General features: G+C 43.0%; 5 non-coding genes across 5 annotated transcripts; all 5 read left to right on the top strand.

Moving 5' to 3' along the window:
* The first annotated feature begins 301 nt into the window (after positions 1-301).
* TRNAY-GUA (transfer RNA tyrosine (anticodon GUA)) lies at positions 302-387 on the top strand. The gene is given in 2 exon segments: positions 302-338; positions 352-387. It is a non-coding gene; the product is annotated as a tRNA-Tyr (tRNA).
* Positions 388-2,886: 2,499 nt separating this feature from the next.
* On the top strand, positions 2,887-2,972 carry TRNAY-GUA (transfer RNA tyrosine (anticodon GUA)). The gene is given in 2 exon segments: positions 2,887-2,923; positions 2,937-2,972. It is a non-coding gene; the product is annotated as a tRNA-Tyr (tRNA).
* A 4,293-nt stretch (positions 2,973-7,265) lies between these two features.
* Positions 7,266-7,351, top strand: TRNAY-GUA (transfer RNA tyrosine (anticodon GUA)). Its single transcript is given in 2 exon segments — positions 7,266-7,302; positions 7,316-7,351. It is a non-coding gene; the product is annotated as a tRNA-Tyr (tRNA).
* Positions 7,352-9,850: 2,499 nt separating this feature from the next.
* On the top strand, positions 9,851-9,936 carry TRNAY-GUA (transfer RNA tyrosine (anticodon GUA)). Its single transcript is given in 2 exon segments — positions 9,851-9,887; positions 9,901-9,936. It is a non-coding gene; the product is annotated as a tRNA-Tyr (tRNA).
* A 3,646-nt stretch (positions 9,937-13,582) lies between these two features.
* On the top strand, positions 13,583-13,668 carry TRNAY-GUA (transfer RNA tyrosine (anticodon GUA)). Its single transcript is given in 2 exon segments — positions 13,583-13,619; positions 13,633-13,668. It is a non-coding gene; the product is annotated as a tRNA-Tyr (tRNA).
* The last annotated feature ends 3,237 nt before the right edge of the window (positions 13,669-16,905 follow it).

Raw genomic sequence — 16,905 nt, 5'->3', positions numbered from 1 at the left:
AGAACACTATACACCATCCAAGATATTAAAATATTGTCAAGGCCGAACACTGATGAATACTCTGAGGAGATGGCCTGTGAGGCGCCGCCTTTCAACTTTTCCTCCTTAGTATGGTGGTCAGTAACATGCGGGAGACCGCGGAGGGGGTCATTTTTTTAATTGTGAACTGATGTGCTTTTACTCAATTCGGGAACCTCACAAGCCAAATTTGTAGTATTTTGCACGAATTGCAAGAGATGTTTGAATGTAGACGGTTGAAGTGGACGCTCGTATTGAGCTTGCTAGAGACTGATTTGCCAAGCCTTCGATAGCTCAGTTGGTAGAGCGGAGGACTGTAGTGGTAAAACAAGCATCCTTCGGTCGCTGGTTCAAACCCGGCTCGAAGGACTTTTGCCAAATGCACATTTTATTGAATACTTGGAAAGTAAAATACTTGGAAAGTAAAATAACAGACAATTTATAATTATATTATATTTCATCACTGAAAATAGATGCCTTTTGCTTTGAGGCTGTGGCCACGTTATTTTTCTGTCCGACACCAATCTTCGTTGGTTTCCTGTGAGGTGTTTTGGATCCCCATCTCTTGCTATGAACTGACAAAACAGCAGAATCCCCTTGACAATCTTGATTTCTCAAGGGAAATGGGAGAACACTATACACCATCCAAGATATTAAAATATTGTCAAGGCCGAACACTGATGAATACTCTGAGGAGATGGCCTGTGAGGCGCCGCCTTTCAACTTTTCCTCCTTAGTATGGTGGTCAGTAACATGCGGGAGACTGCGGAGGCGGTCATTTTTTTAATTGGGAACTGATATGCTTTTACTCAATTCGGGAACCTCACAAGCCAAATTTGTAGTATTTTGCACGAATTGCAAGAGATGTTTGCATATCGACGGTTGAAGTGGAAGCTCGAATTGAGCTTGCTAGAGAACGGTTTGCCAAGCCTTCGATAGCTCAGTTGGTAGAGCAGAGGACTGTAGTGGTAAAACAGGCATCCTTAGGTCGCTGGTTCAAATCCAGATTGAAGGACTTTTGCCAAATGCAAATTTTATTGAATACTTGGAAAGTAAAATACTTGGAAAATAAAATAACAGACAATTTATAATTATATTATATTTCATCACTGAAAATAGATGCCTTTTGCTTTGAGGCTGTGGCCACGTTATGTTTCTGTCCAACACCAATCTTCATTGGTTTCCTGTGAGGTGTTTTGGATCCCCATCTCTTGCTATGAACTGGCAAAACAGCAGAATCCCCTTGACAATCTTGATTTCTCAAGGGAAATGAGAGAACACTATACACCATCCAAGATATTAAAATATTGTCAAGGCCCAACACGGCTGAATACTCAGAGGAGATGGCCTGTGAGGCGCCGCCTTTCGACTTTTCCCCCTTAGTATGGTGGTCAGTAACATGCGGGAGACTGCGGAGGGGTGTCATTTTTTTAATTGGGAACTGATGTGCTTTTACTCAATTCGGGAACCTCTCAAGCCAAATTTGTAGTATTTTGCACGAATTGCAAGAGATGTTTACAAGTCGACGGTTGAAGTGGAAGCTCGTATTGAGTTTGCTAGAGAATGATTTGCCAAGACTTCGATAGCTCAGTTGGTAGAGCCGAGGACTGTAGTGGTAAAACAGGCATCCTTAGGTCGCTGGTTCAAATCCGGCTCGAAGGACTTTTGCCAAATGCACATTTTATTGAATACTTGGAAAGTAAAATACTTGGAAAATGACATAACAGACAATTTATAATTATATTATATTTCATCACTGAAAATAGATGCCTTTTGCTTTGAGGCTGTGGCCACATTATTTTTCTGTCCAACACCAATCTTCTTTGGTTTCCTGTGAGGTATTTTGGATCCCCATCTCTTGCTATGAACTGACAAAACAGCAGAATCCCCTTGACAATCTTGATTTCTCAAGGGAAATGGGAGAACACTATACACCATCCAAGATATTAAAATATTGTCAAGGCCGAACACTGATGAATACTCTGAGGAGATGGCCTGTGAGGCGCCGCCTTTCAACTTTTCCTCCTTAGTATGGTGGTCAGTAACATGCGGGAGACCGCGGAGGGGGTCATTTTTTTAATTGTGAACTGATGTGCTTTTACTCAATTCGGGAACCTCACAAGCCAAATTTGTAGTATTTTGCACGAATTGCAAGAGATGTTTGAATGTCGACGGTTGAAGTGGACGCTCGTATTGAGCTTGCTAGAGACTGATTTGCCAAGCCTTCGATAGCTCAGTTGGTAGAGCGGAGGACTGTAGTGGTAAAACAAGCATCCTTCTGTCGCTGGTTCAAACCCGGCTCGAAGGACTTTTGCCAAATGCACATTTTATTGAATACTTGGAAAGTAAAATACTTGGAAAATGACATAACAGACAATTTATAATTATATTATATTTCATCACTGAAAATAGATGCCTGTTGCTTTGAGGCTGTGGCCACGTTATGTTTCTGTCCAACACGAATCTTCATTGGTTTCATGTGAGGTGTTTTGGATCCCCATCTCTTGCTATGAACTGGCAAAACAGCAGAATCCCCTTGACAATCTTGATTTCTCAAGGGAAATGAGAGAACACTATACACCATCCAAGATATTAAAATATTGTCAAGGCCCAACACGGCTGAATACTCTGAGGAGATGGCCTGTGAGGCGCCGCCTTTCAACTTTTCCCCCTTAGTATGGTGGTCATTAACATGCGGGAGACTGCGGAGGGGGTCATTTTTTTAATTGGGAACTGATGTGCTTTTACTCAATTCGGGAACCTCACAAGCCAAATTTGTAGTATTTTGCACGAATTGCAAGAGATGTTTACAAGTCGACGGTTGAAGTGGAAGCTCGTATTGAGTTTGCTAAAGAATGATTTGCCAAGCCTTCGATAGCTCAGTTGGTAGAGCGGAGGACTGTAGTGGTAAAACAGGCATCCTTAGGTCGCTGGTTCAAATCCGGCTCGAAGGACTTCTTCCAAATGCACATTTTATTGAATACTTGGAAAGTAAAATACTTGGAAAGTAAAATAACAGACAATTTATAATTATATTATATTTCATCACTGAAAATAGATGCCTTTTGCTTTGAGGCTGTGGCCACGTTATTTTTCTGTCCGACTCCAATCTTCGTTGGTTTCCTGTGAGGTGTTTTGGATCCCCATCTCTTGCTATGAACTGACAAAACAGCAGAATCCCCATGACAATCTTGATTTCTCAAGGGAAATGGGAGAACACCATACACCATCCAAGATATTAAAATATTGTCAAGGCCGAACACTGATGAATACTCTGAGGAGATGGCCTGTGAGGCGCAGCCTTTCAACTTTTCCTCCTTAGTATGGTGGTCAGTAACATGCGGGAGACTGCAGAGGCGGTCATTTTTTTAATTGGGAACTGATGTGCTTTTACTCAATTCGGGAACCTCACAAGCCAAATTTGTAGTATTTTGCACGAATTGCAAGAGATGTTTGCATGTCGACGGTTGAAGTGGAAGCTCGAATTGAGCTTGCTAGAGAACGGTTTGCCAAGCCTTCGATAGCTCAGTTGGTAGAGGGGAGGACTGTAGTGGTAAAACAGGCATCCTTAGGTCGCTGGTTCAAATCTGGCTTGAAGGACTTTTGCCAAAGGCAAATTTTATTGAATACTTGGAAAGTAAAATGCTTGGAAAATAAAATAACAGACAATTTATAATTATATTATATTTCATCACTGAAAATAGATGCCTTTTGCTTTGAGGCTGTGGCCACATTATTTTTCTGTCCAACACCAATCTTCTTTGGTTTCCTGTGATGTGTTTTTTTGATCCCCATCTCTTGCTATGAACTGGCAAAACAGCATAATCCCCTTGACAATCTTGATTTCTCAAGGAAAATGAGAGACACTATACACCATCCAAGATATTAAAATATTGTCAAGGCCCAACGCGGATGAATGCTCTGAGGAGATGGCCTGTGAGGTGCCGCCTTTCAACTTTTCCCCCTTAGTATGGTGGTCAGTAACATGTGGGAGACTGCGGAGGGGGTCATTTTTTTAATTGGGAACTGATGTGCTTTTACTCAATTCGGGAACCTCACAAGCCAAATTTGTAGTATTTTGCACGAATTGCAAGAGATGTTTACAAGTCGACGGTTGAAGTGGAAGCTCGTATTGAGTTTGCTAGAGAATGATTTGCCAAGCCTTCGATAGCTCAGTTGGTAGTGGTACAACAGGCATCCTTAGGTCGCTGGTTCAAATACGGCTCGAAGGAATTTTGCCAAATGCAAATTTTATTGAATACTTGGAAAGTAAAATACTTGGAAAGTAAAATAACAGACAATTTATAATTATATTATATTTCATCACTGAAAATAGATGCCTTTTGCTTTGAGGCTGTGGCCACGTTATTTTTCTGTCCAACACGAATCTTCGTTGGTTTCCTGTCTTGTGTTTTGGATCCCCATCTCTTGCTATGAACTGGCAAAACAGCAGAATCCCCTTGACAATCTTGATTTCTCAAGGGAAATGAGAGAACACTATACACCATCCAAGATATTAAAATATTGTCAAGGCCCAACACGGCTGAATACTCTGAGGAGATGGCCTGTGAGGCGCCGCCTTTCAACTTTTCCCCCTTAGTATGGTGGTCAGCAACATGCGGGAGACTGCGGAGGGGGTCATTTTTTTAATTGTGAACTGATGTGCTTTTACTCAATTCGGGAACCTCACAAGCCAAATTTGTAGTATTTTCGATAGCTCAGTTGGTAGAGCGGAGGACTGTAGTGGTAAAAACAGGCATCCTTAGGTCGCTGGTTCAAATCCGGCAAGAAGGACTTTTGCCAAATGCAAATTTTATTGAATACTTGGAAAGTAAAATACTTGGAAAGTAAAATAACAGACAATTTATAATTATATTATATTTCATCACTGAAAATAGATGCCTTTTGCTTTGAGGCTGTGGCCACGTTATGTTTCTGTCCAACACCAATCTTCACTGGTTTCCTTTGAGGTGTTTTGCATCCCCATCTCTTGCTATGAACTGGCAAAACAGCAGAATCCCCTTGACAATCTTGATTTCTCAAGGGAAATGAGAGAACACTATACACCATCCAAGATATTAAAATATTGTCAAGGCCCAACACGGCTGAATACTCTGAGGAGATGGCCTGTGAGGCGCCGCCTTTCAACTTTTCCCCCTTAGTATGGTGGTCAGTAACATGCGGGAGACTGCGGAGGGGGTCATTTTTTGAATTGGGAACTGATGTGCTTTTACTCAATTCGGGAACCTCACAAGCCAAATTTGTAGTATTTTGCACGAATTGCAAGAGATGTTTGAATGTCGACGGTTGAAGTTGAAGCTCTAATTGAGCTTGCTAGAGACTGATTTGCCAAGCCTTAGATAGCTCAGTTGGTAGAGCAGAGGACTGTAGTGGTAAAACAAGCATCCTTAGGTCGCTGGTTCAAATCCAGATTGAAGGACTTTTGCCAAATGCAAATTTTATTGAATACTTGGAAAGTAAAATACTTGGAAAATAAAATAACAGACAATTTATAATTATATTATATTTCATCACTGAAAATAGATGCCTTTTGCTTTGAGGCTGTGGCCACGTTATGTTTCTGTCCAACACCAATCTTCATTGGTTTCCTGTGAGGTGTTTTGGATCCCCATCTCTTGCTATGAACTGGCAAAACAGCAGAATCCCCTTGACAATTTTGATTTCTCAAGGGAAATGAGAGAACACTATACACCATCCAAGATATTAAAATATTGTCAAGGCCCAACACGGCTGAATACTCCGAGGAGATGGCCTGTGAGGCGCCGCCTTTCAACTTTTCCCCCTTAGTATGGTGGTCAGTAACATGCGGGAGACTGCGGAGGGGGTCATTTTTTTAATTGGGAACTGATGTGCTTTTACTGAATTCGGGAACCTCACAAGCCAAATTTGTAGTATTTTGCACGAATTGCAAGAGATGTTTACAAGTCGACGGTTGAAGTGGAAGCTCGTATTGAGTTTGATAGAGAATGATTTGCTAAGCCTTCGATAGCTCGTCGCTGGTTCAAATCCGGCTCAAAGGACTTTTGCCAAATGCACATTTTATTGAATACTTGGAAAGTAAAATACTTGTAAAGTAAAATAACAGACAATTTATAATTATATTATATTTCATCACTGAAAATAGATGCCTTTTGCTTTGAGGCTGTGGCCACGTTATTTTTCTGTCCAACACGAATCTTCATTGGTTTCCTGTGAGGTGTTTTGGATCCCCATCTCTTGCTATGAACTGGCAAAACAGCAGAATCCCCTTGACAATCTTGATTTTTCAAGGGAAATGAGAGAACACTGTACACCATCCAAGATATTAAAATATTGTCAAGGCCCAACACGGCTGAATACTCTGAGGAGATGGCCTGTGAGGCGCCGCCTTTCAACTTTTCCCCCTTAGTATGGTGGTCAGTAACATGCGGGAGACTGCGGAGGGGGTCATTTTTTTAATTGGGAACTGATGTGCTTTTACTAAATTCGGGAACCTCACAAGCCAAATTTGTAGTATTTTGCACGAATTGCAAGAGATGTTTACAAGTCGACGGTTGAAGTGGAAGCTCGTATTGAGTTTGCTAGAGAATGATTTGCCAAGCCTTCGATAGCTCAGTTGGTAGAGCGGAGGACTGTAGTGGTAAAACAGGCATCCTTAGGTCCTTGGTTCAAATCCGGCTCGAAGGACCATTGCCAAATGCACATTTTATTGAATACTTGGAAAGTAAAATACTTGAAAAGTAAAATAACAGACAATTTATAATTATATTATATTTCATCACTGAAAATAGATGCCTTTTGCTTTGAGGATGTGGCCACGTTATTTTTCTGTCCGACACCAATCTTCGTTGGTTTCCTGTGAGGTATTTTGGATACCCATCTCTTGCTATGAACTGACAAAACAGCAGAATCCCCTTGACAATCTTGATTTCTCAAGGGAAATGGGAGAACACTATACACCATCCAAGATATTAAAATATTGTCAAGGCCGAACACTGATGAATACTCTGAGGAGATGGCCTGTGAGGCGCCGCCTTTCAACTTTTCCTCCTTAGTATGGTGGTCAGTAACATGCGGGAGACCGCGGAGGGGGTCATTTTTTTAATTGTGAACTGATGTGCTTTTACTCAATTCGGGAACCTCACAAGCCAAATTTGTAGTATTTTGCACGAATTGCAAGAGATGTTTGAATGTAGACGGTTGAAGTGGACGCTCGTATTGAGCTTGCTAGAGACTGATTTGCCAAGCCTTCGATAGCTCAGTTGGTAGAGCGGAGGACTGTAGTGGTAAAACAAGCATCCTTCGGTCGCTGGTTCAAACCCGGCTCGAAGGACTTTTGCCAAATGCACATTTTATTGAATACTTGGAAAGTAAAATACTTGGAAAGTAAAATAACAGACAATTTATAATTATATTATATTTCATCACTGAAAATAGATGCCTTTTGCTTTGAGGCTGTGGCCACGTTATTTTTCTGTCCGACACCAATCTTCGTTGGTTTCCTGTGAGGTGTTTTGGATCCCCATCTCTTGCTATGAACTGACAAAACAGCAGAATCCCCTTGACAATCTTGATTTCTCAAGGGAAATGGGAGAACACTATACACCATCCAAGATATTAAAATATTGTCAAGGCCGAACACTGATGAATACTCTGAGGAGATGGCCTGTGAGGCGCCGCCTTTCAACTTTTCCTCCTTAGTATGGTGGTCAGTAACATGCGGGAGACTGCGGAGGCGGTCATTTTTTTAATTGGGAACTGATATGCTTTTACTCAATTCGGGAACCTCACAAGCCAAATTTGTAGTATTTTGCACGAATTGCAAGAGATGTTTGCATATCGACGGTTGAAGTGGAAGCTCGAATTGAGCTTGCTAGAGAACGGTTTGCCAAGCCTTCGATAGCTCAGTTGGTAGAGCAGAGGACTGTAGTGGTAAAACAGGCATCCTTAGGTCGCTGGTTCAAATCCAGATTGAAGGACTTTTGCCAAATGCAAATTTTATTGAATACTTGGAAAGTAAAATACTTGGAAAATAAAATAACAGACAATTTATAATTATATTATATTTCATCACTGAAAATAGATGCCTTTTGCTTTGAGGCTGTGGCCACGTTATGTTTCTGTCCAACACCAATCTTCATTGGTTTCCTGTGAGGTGTTTTGGATCCCCATCTCTTGCTATGAACTGGCAAAACAGCAGAATCCCCTTGACAATCTTGATTTCTCAAGGGAAATGAGAGAACACTATACACCATCCAAGATATTAAAATATTGTCAAGGCCCAACACGGCTGAATACTCAGAGGAGATGGCCTGTGAGGCGCCGCCTTTCGACTTTTCCCCCTTAGTATGGTGGTCAGTAACATGCGGGAGACTGCGGAGGGGTGTCATTTTTTTAATTGGGAACTGATGTGCTTTTACTCAATTCGGGAACCTCTCAAGCCAAATTTGTAGTATTTTGCACGAATTGCAAGAGATGTTTACAAGTCGACGGTTGAAGTGGAAGCTCGTATTGAGTTTGCTAGAGAATGATTTGCCAAGACTTCGATAGCTCAGTTGGTAGAGCCGAGGACTGTAGTGGTAAAACAGGCATCCTTAGGTCGCTGGTTCAAATCCGGCTCGAAGGACTTTTGCCAAATGCACATTTTATTGAATACTTGGAAAGTAAAATACTTGGAAAATGACATAACAGACAATTTATAATTATATTATATTTCATCACTGAAAATAGATGCCTTTTGCTTTGAGGCTGTGGCCACATTATTTTTCTGTCCAACACCAATCTTCTTTGGTTTCCTGTGAGGTATTTTGGATCCCCATCTCTTGCTATGAACTGACAAAACAGCAGAATCCCCTTGACAATCTTGATTTCTCAAGGGAAATGGGAGAACACTATACACCATCCAAGATATTAAAATATTGTCAAGGCCGAACACTGATGAATACTCTGAGGAGATGGCCTGTGAGGCGCCGCCTTTCAACTTTTCCTCCTTAGTATGGTGGTCAGTAACATGCGGGAGACCGCGGAGGGGGTCATTTTTTTAATTGTGAACTGATGTGCTTTTACTCAATTCGGGAACCTCACAAGCCAAATTTGTAGTATTTTGCACGAATTGCAAGAGATGTTTGAATGTCGACGGTTGAAGTGGACGCTCGTATTGAGCTTGCTAGAGACTGATTTGCCAAGCCTTCGATAGCTCAGTTGGTAGAGCGGAGGACTGTAGTGGTAAAACAAGCATCCTTCTGTCGCTGGTTCAAACCCGGCTCGAAGGACTTTTGCCAAATGCACATTTTATTGAATACTTGGAAAGTAAAATACTTGGAAAATGACATAACAGACAATTTATAATTATATTATATTTCATCACTGAAAATAGATGCCTGTTGCTTTGAGGCTGTGGCCACGTTATGTTTCTGTCCAACACGAATCTTCATTGGTTTCATGTGAGGTGTTTTGGATCCCCATCTCTTGCTATGAACTGGCAAAACAGCAGAATCCCCTTGACAATCTTGATTTCTCAAGGGAAATGAGAGAACACTATACACCATCCAAGATATTAAAATATTGTCAAGGCCCAACACGGCTGAATACTCTGAGGAGATGGCCTGTGAGGCGCCGCCTTTCAACTTTTCCCCCTTAGTATGGTGGTCATTAACATGCGGGAGACTGCGGAGGGGGTCATTTTTTTAATTGGGAACTGATGTGCTTTTACTCAATTCGGGAACCTCACAAGCCAAATTTGTAGTATTTTGCACGAATTGCAAGAGATGTTTACAAGTCGACGGTTGAAGTGGAAGCTCGTATTGAGTTTGCTAAAGAATGATTTGCCAAGCCTTCGATAGCTCAGTTGGTAGAGCGGAGGACTGTAGTGGTAAAACAGGCATCCTTAGGTCGCTGGTTCAAATCCGGCTCGAAGGACTTCTTCCAAATGCACATTTTATTGAATACTTGGAAAGTAAAATACTTGGAAAGTAAAATAACAGACAATTTATAATTATATTATATTTCATCACTGAAAATAGATGCCTTTTGCTTTGAGGCTGTGGCCACGTTATTTTTCTGTCCGACTCCAATCTTCGTTGGTTTCCTGTGAGGTGTTTTGGATCCCCATCTCTTGCTATGAACTGACAAAACAGCAGAATCCCCATGACAATCTTGATTTCTCAAGGGAAATGGGAGAACACCATACACCATCCAAGATATTAAAATATTGTCAAGGCCGAACACTGATGAATACTCTGAGGAGATGGCCTGTGAGGCGCAGCCTTTCAACTTTTCCTCCTTAGTATGGTGGTCAGTAACATGCGGGAGACTGCAGAGGCGGTCATTTTTTTAATTGGGAACTGATGTGCTTTTACTCAATTCGGGAACCTCACAAGCCAAATTTGTAGTATTTTGCACGAATTGCAAGAGATGTTTGCATGTCGACGGTTGAAGTGGAAGCTCGAATTGAGCTTGCTAGAGAACGGTTTGCCAAGCCTTCGATAGCTCAGTTGGTAGAGGGGAGGACTGTAGTGGTAAAACAGGCATCCTTAGGTCGCTGGTTCAAATCTGGCTTGAAGGACTTTTGCCAAATGCAAATTTTATTGAATACTTGGAAAGTAAAATGCTTGGAAAATAAAATAACAGACAATTTATAATTATATTATATTTCATCACTGAAAATAGATGCCTTTTGCTTTGAGGCTGTGGCCACATTATTTTTCTGTCCAACACCAATCTTCTTTGGTTTCCTGTGATGTGTTTTTTTGATCCCCATCTCTTGCTATGAACTGGCAAAACAGCATAATCCCCTTGACAATCTTGATTTCTCAAGGAAAATGAGAGACACTATACACCATCCAAGATATTAAAATATTGTCAAGGCCCAACGCGGATGAATGCTCTGAGGAGATGGCCTGTGAGGTGCCGCCTTTCAACTTTTCCCCCTTAGTATGGTGGTCAGTAACATGTGGGAGACTGCGGAGGGGGTCATTTTTTTAATTGGGAACTGATGTGCTTTTACTCAATTCGGGAACCTCACAAGCCAAATTTGTAGTATTTTGCACGAATTGCAAGAGATGTTTACAAGTCGACGGTTGAAGTGGAAGCTCGTATTGAGTTTGCTAGAGAATGATTTGCCAAGCCTTCGATAGCTCAGTTGGTAGTGGTACAACAGGCATCCTTAGGTCGCTGGTTCAAATACGGCTCGAAGGAATTTTGCCAAATGCAAATTTTATTGAATACTTGGAAAGTAAAATACTTGGAAAGTAAAATAACAGACAATTTATAATTATATTATATTTCATCACTGAAAATAGATGCCTTTTGCTTTGAGGCTGTGGCCACGTTATTTTTCTGTCCAACACGAATCTTCATTGGTTTCCTGTCTTGTGTTTTGGATCCCCATCTCTTGCTATGAACTGGCAAAACAGCAGAATCCCCTTGACAATCTTGATTTCTCAAGGGAAATGAGAGAACACTATACACCATCCAAGATATTAAAATATTGTCAAGGCCCAACACGGCTGAATACTCTGAGGAGATGGCCTGTGAGGCGCCGCCTTTCAACTTTTCCCCCTTAGTATGGTGGTCAGCAACATGCGGGAGACTGCGGAGGGGGTCATTTTTTTAATTGTGAACTGATGTGCTTTTACTCAATTCGGGAACCTCACAAGCCAAATTTGTAGTATTTTCGATAGCTCAGTTGGTAGAGCGGAGGACTGTAGTGGTAAAACAGGCATCCTTAGGTCGCTGGTTCAAATCCGGCAAGAAGGACTTTTGCCAAATGCAAATTTTATTGAATACTTGGAAAGTAAAATACTTGGAAAGTAAAATAACAGACAATTTATAATTATATTATATTTCATCACTGAAAATAGATGCCTTTTGCTTTGAGGCTGTGGCCACGTTATGTTTCTGTCCAACACCAATCTTCACTGGTTTCCTTTGAGGTGTTTTGCATCCCCATCTCTTGCTATGAACTGGCAAAACAGCAGAATCCCCTTGACAATCTTGATTTCTCAAGGGAAATGAGAGAACACTATACACCATCCAAGATATTAAAATATTGTCAAGGCCCAACACGGCTGAATACTCTGAGGAGATGGCCTGTGAGGCGCCGCCTTTCAACTTTTCCCCCTTAGTATGGTGGTCAGTAACATGCGGGAGACTGCGGAGGGGGTCATTTTTTGAATTGGGAACTGATGTGCTTTTACTCAATTCGGGAACCTCACAAGCCAAATTTGTAGTATTTTGCACGAATTGCAAGAGATGTTTGAATGTCGACGGTTGAAGTTGAAGCTCTAATTGAGCTTGCTAGAGACTGATTTGCCAAGCCTTAGATAGCTCAGTTGGTAGAGCAGAGGACTGTAGTGGTAAAACAAGCATCCTTAGGTCGCTGGTTCAAATCCAGATTGAAGGACTTTTGCCAAATGCAAATTTTATTGAATACTTGGAAAGTAAAATACTTGGAAAATAAAATAACAGACAATTTATAATTATATTATATTTCATCACTGAAAATAGATGCCTTTTGCTTTGAGGCTGTGGCCACGTTATGTTTCTGTCCAACACCAATCTTCATTGGTTTCCTGTGAGGTGTTTTGGATCCCCATCTCTTGCTATGAACTGGCAAAACAGCAGAATCCCCTTGACAATTTTGATTTCTCAAGGGAAATGAGAGAACACTATACACCATCCAAGATATTAAAATATTGTCAAGGCCCAACACGGCTGAATACTCCGAGGAGATGGCCTGTGAGGCGCCGCCTTTCAACTTTTCCCCCTTAGTATGGTGGTCAGTAACATGCGGGAGACTGCGGAGGGGGTCATTTTTTTAATTGGGAACTGATGTGCTTTTACTGAATTCGGGAACCTCACAAGCCAAATTTGTAGTATTTTGCACGAATTGCAAGAGATGTTTACAAGTCGACGGTTGAAGTGGAAGCTCGTATTGAGTTTGATAGAGAATGATTTGCTAAGCCTTCGATAGCTCGTCGCTGGTTCAAATCCGGCTCAAAGGACTTTTGCCAAATGCACATTTTATTGAATACTTGGAAAGTAAAATACTTGTAAAGTAAAATAACAGACAATTTATAATTATATTATATTTCATCACTGAAAATAGATGCCTTTTGCTTTGAGGCTGTGGCCACGTTATTTTTCTGTCCAACACGAATCTTCATTGGTTTCCTGTGAGGTGTTTTGGATCCCCATCTCTTGCTATGAACTGGCAAAACAGCAGAATCCCCTTGACAATCTTGATTTTTCAAGGGAAATGAGAGAACACTGTACACCATCCAAGATATTAAAATATTGTCAAGGCCCAACACGGCTGAATACTCTGAGGAGATGGCCTGTGAGGCGCCGCCTTTCAACTTTTCCCCCTTAGTATGGTGGTCAGTAACATGCGGGAGACTGCGGAGGGGGTCATTTTTTTAATTGGGAACTGATGTGCTTTTACTAAATTCGGGAACCTCACAAGCCAAATTTGTAGTATTTTGCACGAATTGCAAGAGATGTTTACAAGTCGACGGTTGAAGTGGAAGCTCGTATTGAGTTTGCTAGAGAATGATTTGCCAAGCCTTCGATAGCTCAGTTGGTAGAGCGGAGGACTGTAGTGGTAAAACAGGCATCCTTCGGTCGCTGGTTCAAACCCGGCTCGAAGGACTTTTGCCAAATGCACATTTTATTGAATACTTGGAAAGTAAAATACTTGGAAAGTAAAATAACAGACAATTTATAATTATATTATATTTCATCACTGAAAATAGATGCCTTTTGCTTTGAGGCTGTGGCCACGTTATTTTTCTGTCCGACACTGTTAGGAAAGATTTCGTTATTGTAGGGAACTTTCCTTCCATGTGGCAACCCCTAAACTTTTTGCTATTGTTTTCAACCTGTTTTCTTGACTTTGCCAGAGAAGTGCAGCCTTCTGCCGTACTCCTCTGGGCTTTCGCTCCTTTCTTACGGGGAAACTGACATGCCCTTAAGACAGTCAGTACCGGGGAACGCTGTTTCCCGTAGTTTCTTTTATCGTGTCGCCATTTTAGTGCAACACGACACAAGAGGGCACTGTAAGCTAAGTTACAGCTCTCTTGGGTCTCTAGCCTTCTACAGACCCTAGACACTCTTGTAGGATGGTTTTTGGATCGGTGCAAGTCATTCAGGGACTGGGCTGGTGGCAGCGATCATTTGGTTTATTTTGAGCTCCTTTTGCCGTTCTGAGCACCTTTTTGCCGCGAACACAAAAGGGTGGCCCGGCTACCCAAAATGGCCGGACCACGAGGCTCCTTTGTCTCGTCCACTGTCCGTCTTGCTCCCTTTACCTTCCCCCGGGTCAGGCGACCCGGGGCCTTCCTTATTTGGGCATGTAGTTTCCCGCGAAACACGGTTGCTTTCGCGGGCTTCTACATGTCGTTTGAGTGCCCCCAGGATGTGGGCTGGGCTGTCTGGTCCCAATACACATCCTGGGTGCCAGAGAGTCTAGGGTGGTGTGAATGCCTGGGACCACTGTGGTCCGTGATTGGTCCACGTATGGTATGTGTGTTGATGAGCGGATCTCCCATTGGCTCCCCTCCGTTTTGGCGCGAAGGGAACCGTGGATAAGAGGGAGCTGGAAACACCACTACCATGTCGATCTCCTGAGTTCTTACGAACCCAGGGATACAGGAGCCAAGTATCCTGCGAACACGAGGCTGGACCGAGGAATCGCTGGTGACCCCCTGAAGAACTTCTGCTCCTCATTGCTGTCGTCCGGTGAAGCCCTTTCCACCTAAGATCGAACAAGAAGGCCTGTACTGGCGCTTCGACCTATTGGAATAGCAGGACCAGCTATTCCCGGCACCTTCATCAACTCCTGCCGTAAGCCTTCGGAAGTGTCCCTGGGCCATCCAGTTGACTGACCAGCTTACTAAGGAGTCCTGCTCTGTAATCGCCGACAGGTTGGGTGGTATTCTGAGTCCGGGGCACGCTCACACGCTTCGTTTGCTTAGCAACCCTAAGCTATAGGTGAGCAGTGCTCGTTTGGCTTGAATACACCCGGCCGTTCCGTTGCCCTGCTGTGGCGACAAAACTGTGCTTGTTTCTTCGATCGGGACGTCTTTTTACTCTGCACGACGACGAGATGTTCCCTGCTCTTCAGAACCTGCCAGAAGCTGCATCTATCGAGGAGAAGCTCGGGCCTGCTTGCTTCGGGGACCGGTGAGTAGATTAGCTAGGATCTGGTCGCCCTCCTGCAGTGCCCCTTGCTTTTCCCCGCTGTAAATACAGCACCCCTTGTCCGTACTCGCGCCCTGCTTCTGCCTCACAGTGGAGGCTGCGCTAGAGTCGCGGACCGTGTTCTCCTTCACTAGGGCACCCTACAGAGCTGTCCAACGTCCTCCGAAGAGCTTCACCTTCTGCCCATTGGCACCGGCGTGTGCAGGTACTTTTGAGCGCTAGGCTCCACTCTTCGTAGGGATTGGACTACCATCTAGTTAGGGGCCTCAGAAGGCGGACATATCACACGCATTGGTTCGCACTGCCTGTTTTCCTTCCCCTGCAGGTGGATAACATATTTCGTGCTGCTAATGCTGTGAAACTGTGTATTCTGTATATATATTGGGTGGATAGTGTATGTGTTGGTTTAATATCGTTGTATATTGCTGCTTTTACTGTGGTTATTAGTTTCAAGGCCTTATAATAAATGTGTATCTATTTTTGATATAAACAACTGTTTGGAGTAGTTTGTGAACGCTCTTGCTTTGTGTGCTCATTGCGGGCTTTCAGTCACCCTCACCCCTCTTGAGACCTAGTCTTGACCGCCGCGATCGCTACCTTGATTGGTCTGGCTTGTCCAGAGGTTACCCTGTTCCAAGTAATTAGGTTGGCCTTCTGAACTTCTGCGCCACCAGGACAGAGTTCAGAAATCCGTCTTAACAAATTGGTGGCAGCAGTGGGATACGACTGAAGGTATCCAGTGTTGCGCACGAGCTAAGGCGTTTTCAGGTTATTCCAACCAGGACACGCAGTAAAGTATTGAATATAACGTTAAAAAGGCCATAGTCCTATCAACAGTATGGAAACGAATACTTTATTAACCTTAAATGCTTCGAAATCTGAAACATTGAAGAAGATGTGTGCGGAGAGAGGGGTTTCCTCTCAAGGCACTAAATTGGAAATGATCCAGAGAATCGTGGCGTGGCAAGAAGCGCAGCTTGACGCTATAACTTCCGAGGACAGTGCAGAAGGTGGTGGGGCTGCTCTCACTGGCAGAACCGACGGTTCTGCCGCTGCACTGATCCATCACGACCACGAGGACAGGGAGGATGTAATGTCTAACGTTTCCTCTGCCAGTGTTGATGGGGAGGCTATGCTTGAATTCAAGAAGCAAGAGCTGCGGTTTAGGCAGCAGGAGCTTGAATTCAGCATAGCCAAACTGAAAATCGACCAGGCAGAAAAACAAAAAGACAGGGATCACCAGTTGGAACTGGCCAAGCTTCAGTTCGCAAATGGGTCCAAGGGTCCTGGACATGGTTCTGGGGCTTCCTCTCATCCACGGTTTCCAAAAGATCTGCTCAGTGTGTATGAGGAACGAAATGACATTATGGACTGGTTAAATGCGTTTGAGTATGCATGCGAGGTTCAAGAGGTTGATAATGCGGATAAGATTGCATGGTTACTCAGCAGACTGCCCCATTCTGGTTGCAGTGCCATTATGGAAATGTCGAAGGCTGAGCGCGCTGATTTTGCAATGTTGAAGCAGACTCTCATTTTAAAGTTTGGGAAGACTCCGACCCAATATTTGAAAAGGTTTAGAGAGTATAAGAAAAAGGAAGGTGGTACTTGGGTGTCGTATGTAGCTGAGTCCCTGAAAAACTTGACTGGCTGGGTTGAAGGTTATAAGGTTTCTACCTTCGAAGGCAT

This window comes from Ambystoma mexicanum, chromosome 1p (assembly GCF_040938575.1).
Source record: "Ambystoma mexicanum isolate Mex_15411 chromosome 1p, UKY_AmexF1_1, whole genome shotgun sequence".
In the NCBI taxonomy this organism is placed as follows: Eukaryota; Metazoa; Chordata; class Amphibia; order Caudata; family Ambystomatidae; genus Ambystoma; species Ambystoma mexicanum.
Note: the sequence above shows the minus strand (reverse complement) of the source record. Positions and strands in the feature narration are given on the sequence as shown.